The following is a 6,769-nucleotide window of genomic DNA, read 5'->3' as shown; positions in this document are numbered from 1 at the left end:
ATAGAGGTCTAGATAAAGACATGTACATATGTAAATATATTTATATATTAGGATGGGGAATAGATCTATGTGCATATATTTATAGGTTTTGTATTAAGGTAGCAGAAGGACATTGGGCCTCTGCTCAAGTACTCCCTCAATGCAAGAATACTTCCTATTAAGTTGGCATTCTTAGGGTATGGTAGCACTAAGAGTTGGCCTATGGGATCTCCTGGACTCCAGACATTATTCTTTACCTCCATTATGTAACACCAGTCCAATTTCTCCTTGGTAATCAGGATCAATCACACCACTTACTACAGTGACACCCTTCCTGAACTGTTGATCCAAAGGCATGAGAATCCCAAAGTGGCCATGGGGCATTCTCAGCTGACAGTTCAGTGGAATCCGTGCTGTGTTTCCAGGTGGGAGAGTGCCTTCCATTGGGACCAGGACCTCCAGGCCTGAGGAACACAGGGTTGTTGGAACAGGAAGCAAAAATGCTGCAAGTGGATCACTAGGAGTAATCGTGAGTGGTGCCACTCCAGCTTCCACCCCTTGGTTCCTGGACCCATGAATTCTGGCTATTGGAGAAACACCACCATATATTGGCCGCTGGTTTAGAGCGTATACAGCTTCCTGGAGAACATTGCCCCAGCCCCGCAAGTTGTTGCCACCTAGTTGGTGCCGTAATTGTGTCTTTAGGAGCCCATTCCATCGTTCTATCAAGCCGGCAGCTTCAGGATGATGAGGAACTTGATACGACCAGTGGATTCCATGGGAATGGGCCCATTGCCGCACTGTATTTGCTGTGAAGTGAGTTCCTTGATCTGAAGCAATGCTATGTGGGATGCCATGCCGGTAGATGAGGCATTCTGTAAGTCCACAAATAGTAGTTTTGGCAGAAGCATCACGTGCAGGGAAGGCAAATCCATATCCAGAGTAGGTGTCTATTCCAGTAAGAACAAAACGCTGTCCCCTCCATGATGGAAGTGGTCCTATGTAATCAACCTGCCACCAAGTTGCTGGTTGATCTCCCCGAGGAATTGTCCCATATCTTGGACTTAATGTTGGTTTCTGTTGCTGGCAAATGGGGCACTCAGCAGTGGCAATGGCCAAGTCAGCCTTGGTGAGTGGAAGTCCATGTTGCTGTGCCCATGCATAACCTTCCTCCCTGCCGCCATGTCCACTTTGCTCATGTGCCCATTGGGCGATAACAGGGGTGGCAGAGGAAAGAGGAGGACCAGTCTCCACAGCGCGTGTCATCTTATCCACTTGATTATTAAAGTCCTCCTCTTCAGAGGTAATCCTTTGGGGACTGTTCATGTGAGATACAATTACCTTTACTTTCTTGGCCCATTCAGAGAGGTCTATCAAGATACCTCTTCCCCACACCTTGTCACCAATTTTCCAATCATGGTCCTTCCAATTCCCTGACCAGTCAGCCAAGCCATTAGCCACAGCCAATGAATCAGTATATAGTCTCACATCTGGCCATTTTTCCTTATATGCAAACTGAACGGCCAGGTGCTCTGCTCAAAGTTCTGCCCATTGGGAAGATTTCCCTTCACCACTGCTGCTGCTGTCCACTTACGAGTGGCACCTGCATATCGTGCAGAGTCATCCGTAAACCAAGCATGACTTTTTTGGTCTTCACTTAAAGTATGGTAAGGAACTCCCCAGGAGGCCATAGGTGCAGACTGGGAGAAAGAAGGTAATGTGACAGGAAAGGAGACTGTGGCATTTGGGCCACTTCTTCATGCAGCTTTCTTGTCCCTTCAGGTCCTGCTTTGACCCGATCTCGTATATACCACTTCCATTTAACAATGGAGTGTTGCTGCGCACGTCCAACTTTATGATTACGTGGGTCAGACAATACCCAGTCCATGATAGGTAATTCAGGCCTCATGGTGACTTTGTGGTTCATAGTGAGGTGTTCAGTCTCCACCAAGGCCCAGTAACATGACAACAACTGTTTTTCAAAGGGGGAGTATTGTCTGCAGAGGATGGCAGGGCTTTACTCCAAAATCCCAATGGTCTATGCTGTGATTCACCAATAGGGGTCTGCCAAAGACTCCACACTGCATCTTTATCTACAACTGACACCTCTAGTGCCATCTGGTCAGCTGGATCATATGGTCCCAGTGGCAAAGCAGCTTGTACGGCAGCCTGAACCTGTTGAAGAGCCTTTTCTTGTTCTGGGCCCCACTCAAAATTGGAGGCTTTTCGTGTCACTTGATAAATACGTTGAAGTAGAACACCCACGTGAGGGATATGTTGCCTCCAAAATCTGAAGAGGCCCACTAGGCGTTGTGCCTCTTTTTTAGTTGTTGGGGGTGCTAAATGCAATATCCTATCCTTTACTTTAGTGTAATATCTCGACATGCCCTACACCACTGGACCCCTAGAAATTTTACTGATGTTGAGTATACCTGAATCTTCTTTGGGTTAATTTCCCAACCTCTTGTATATTGTACTAATGAATCTAGAGTCTGATACATCCTCCTTAGTGGGTTCAATCTGCACAATGTCATTAATATAATGGACCAGTGTGACATTCTGTGGAATAGACAGGTGATCAAGGCTCCTTCGGGCTAAATTATGTCATAGAGCAGAAGAGTTGATGTACCACTGGGGGAGAGTTGTGAAAGTATATTGTTGCCCTTGTCAGGTGAAGGCAAACTGCTTCTGGTGGTCCTTGAGACTAGTATTGAGAAGAAGGCATTAGCCAGATCAATAGCTGCATACCATGTACCAGGAGAAGTATTAATTTGCTCAAGCAATGTAATCACATCTGGGACAGCAGCTGCAATTGAAGTCACCACCTGGTTAAGTTTATGATAATCCACTGTCATTCTCCAGGATCCATCTGTCTTCTTTACAGGCCAAATAGGTGAGTTCAATGGGGATGTAGTAGGAATCACCACCCCTGCATCTTTCAAGTCTGATGGTGGCACTGATCTCTGCAATCCCTCCAGGAATGAGGTACTGCTTTTGGTTTACTATTTTCCTAGGTAATGGCAGTTCTAATGGTGTCCACTTGGCCTTTCCTACCATGATAGCTCTTATTCCATATTTCAGGGATCCAATATGGGGGTTCTGCCAGTTACTAAGTATGTATATTCCAATGTTGTATTCTGGAATTGGGGAAATAACCACAGCATGGGTCCGGGGGCCCACTGGACCCACAGTGAGGCTAAAACTCCATTGATAACTTAATCTCCATAAGCCCCCACTCTGACTGGTGGGCCTTCAAAACACTTTGGGTCTCCTGGAATTAGTGTCAGTTAAGAGCCAGTGTCTACTAATCCCCAAAAAGTTTGATTATTTCCTTTTCCCCAATGAACAGTCACTCTTGTGAAAGGCCACAGGTCCCTTTGGAGAAGGCTAGAAGAAAGACTAACAGTATAAACCTTTGGTGACGTAGCAGGGTCCTCCTTACAAGGGAGCCGGCCTCCCCTTCATTCAAGGGGTTGTGGGTCTGTAAACTGGCTCAGGTCTGGGAATCGATTGAGTGATCGTGACTGTCTATTCTGCTGTTCACCTGATCTACCATTCTCTCACCTGTGTAGATCACGTAAATATTTAGTAGGTTTCCCATCTATTTCATTCCTAGGGACACCATGGCTAAGTAGTCAATGCCATAATTCCACACGAGACAGGTTGCTTTGATTATTACTGAAAACTTGTTGTCTATTATAACCACATCCACCCTGTCTCTGTTGACTCAGTGCTGACACCTGCCCTCTACCATTACGGGGACCAATCAGCCCCATTGTGGGCAAATGTTGGAGTTTGCTTAGGGCAATTTCCCACTGTTAATCCTGGTGCACATAAAATAGCAATTATAGGAGTCTTAAGAGATGCTGGGGCCCACTTCACAAACTTGTTCCTTACGGTTGTGGTAAAGGGTATGTCCTCAGGACACCCCCTTTTTGGGTCTCTGGGAATATCCTGATAGATCCATTCTAACATACTAATTTCTCTAAGCTTGTGGATGCCTTCCTCTACAGTGTACCAAGGTAGGTCAGGTACTTCAAGTTGGTCTAACCTAGGCCATCTGGCAGTCCATGCTTCATTGAACCAACCAAATAAAGAATTAGATCCTCTTTTAGCCTCTATCGCAGAGACATTGAAAGAAGAGTCTGTGCTTAGGGGTCCCATATCCAGAAACTCAGACTGGTCTAATATTACATTTTGTGCACCAGTATCCCACACCCTTAGTGACCATTCTCAGGGATATTCCCCAGGCTTCGGCTTGTATGTATTTGTAAACTCAAGCAGAACTTTATGAGTATAGCGCGCTTCTTCTTGGATAATCATCTCAACCTCACCTTTAGGAGCTTTCTGAGATTTAATTTTAGTGACAGGTCTAGTGGAAATAATGGGTGGTGAGGGTGTTTCCTGGGTGCTCTCAGCAATATCTTGTAAGGCATCTTCCTCAGGCAATGCTACTGATGCAGCCCCACCTGGTATATTAACTTGAATAATTTGATTAATCTGCTCAGGTGTTTCTAAGGGCTCAATGTCCTCTTTGTCTGGATCATCAGCCCATATGTTCCCATCCCATGTTTCAGGGTCCCAGCTTTTCCCAATTAATGCCCTTACTTTGGTTTCAGACACTGCTCTAGATCTGCAATTCAGCTGCCATTGTAATTCAGCCACTCGTATGAGACTCTGGACCTGGTTCTCAGCAATGTCAGCTCTTTTACTAGAGAAGGCTCTCCTTTGTGGTACAAATGGAAGTTTTCAAATCTGTTAGTCTGCACCTGAGGTGCACTTTTGAGGCTCTGAGATCATCTCTCTCCTTAATCACACTTTCCATTGTAAGAAGGACCAGCCAACCAGCTTCCCTATACTTGCCATTATCACAAAACTCCTGGAAAATATCAAACATAGGATCACCTTTAACCAGCACTTCATCTATCGGTGGTGCTACTTTAGGTATTATCTTTGCTATTTCACACCATGGATTAGTAAGAGTAGCAATCCATGTTTTGGGTTGTAGAAGTAGCATTATTCATGCTGTTAAGACTAATCAGGTTGGAAAGCCAATTTAAGAAACCCATATTTATGGTTTTATTTCTCTAGAATCACCCCACTCTTGGTACCAAAATGTGTTAGGGTTCTCTAGAGAGACAAAACCAGATTGCTAGTAATTTTTAATATATATTTATAAAGATAGATATATAACACAAGAAATGAACTGTTAAATTATATACAGATAGATAGATACATGATACAAGAAATGAACAGTTAAATTGTAAAGCAGTACCAATGGCTCAGCGCAACTCACTCCCCTGAGAGAGTTGTGAGACAGTAGCAGTTCTTTAAGTCTTGAGGGCCGCCTGTTCATCCTGTCGAGAGAGCTGGGCTATATATACCCAGGCAGCAAACAGCAGGGCAGGTCACCAACTGTCACCAACCGTTGGTCCCCAGCTCCAGAGATGTACATTCCAATCATGTGGGCTTAAAGGGACCTCAACTTACAGCGACACAGTCCGCCGGCTAGGCGTCCCACAGGTAGTGTAGCCTCTAAATTGAGGCACAGAACAAGTAAAGCAGCCGCTCTCTGGTCCGAAGATCAAAGAGCGAGAGACAAGAAAGGCGAGGCTCAACTGGACACCCCTTGCTGAGGGGTTGTGGGGAGGAGACAAACCAGGCAGGGTGCAGGGTAGCAACGATGAAATATATAACTTTCCTCTACTTCTTAAATACTTCCTCCCCCCACTATCATGATCCCAATTCTACCTTGCAAATCTGTCTAGACCAGAGGATGTACATTGGTACAGATAGCAACTGGAAACACAGGGAATCCAGGACAGATGACTCCTCCAGAACCAGTGATGAGAGTGGCGATGCCTGGAGGGTTGAGAGAATATAGGATAGAAAGGGGGAACTTATTACAGGAATCTACCTGTAGCCTCCTCCCTGGGAGAGGGACAGCAGAGAAGAAGGCAGGGGGAGACGTCAGACAGTGTAATATATCACAAAATAATAATAATTTATGAATGATGAAGGATTCATGGGGTAGGGGGGAGTGAGGAGGGAGGGGTAAAATGAGCAGTAGATATTAAGGGCTCAAGTAGAAGGCAAATGTTTTGAGAATGATGATGGCAACAAATGTACATATGTTCTTGACACAATGGATGTATTTATGGATTGTGATAAGAATTGTAGGAGCCCCCAATAAAATGATTTTTTAAAACAGGCGAGGCTCACTGAGCCATTTATCTCTCCACCCTTCAATTAATCCCACGTGTGTTTATTGGCCAGAGTGGCACAATAAACTATCTCACTCATCCCCTTGGGTGGCTACATATCTGTGGGGGGAAATCAGCCCCCCACACTATAACACATTCAGAAAGCACAACTGTACGGTTGAGATATATAAAGATTCTAATAAAGCCATAGAGAGATAGGAGAGAGAATAAAATGAAAGAGTCAGACAAATGTCATAGTAGCATGCTCACCTCTTGAACAGTCATGATTCTCAACAGCCAGGTCCATGCACAGCACAGGCAGAGAGGGCAGGAGAGCATGATTTATTGCGAACCAAGGCTTACATATCTTTGGGGGTGTGCATGCCTCCTAATTACAGGTAAAGGCATACATCACAGGAAGGGGATGTACAATGGGCATAAGCATAACAGGAAGGGATGAGCTAGGGGTGTACTCATGATAGGAAGGGGAGGAACTAAGTATACATGTGACAAGGTGGACCCAAGACTCAATATGGCAGCCTAACCTTGGTCATCCTTGCGTGGGCTCGACCTTCCTGGGTTTTCCT

This window comes from Tenrec ecaudatus, chromosome 18, assembly GCF_050624435.1.
Source record: "Tenrec ecaudatus isolate mTenEca1 chromosome 18, mTenEca1.hap1, whole genome shotgun sequence".
Taxonomy (NCBI): Eukaryota; Metazoa; Chordata; class Mammalia; order Afrosoricida; family Tenrecidae; genus Tenrec; species Tenrec ecaudatus.
Note: the sequence above shows the minus strand (reverse complement) of the source record.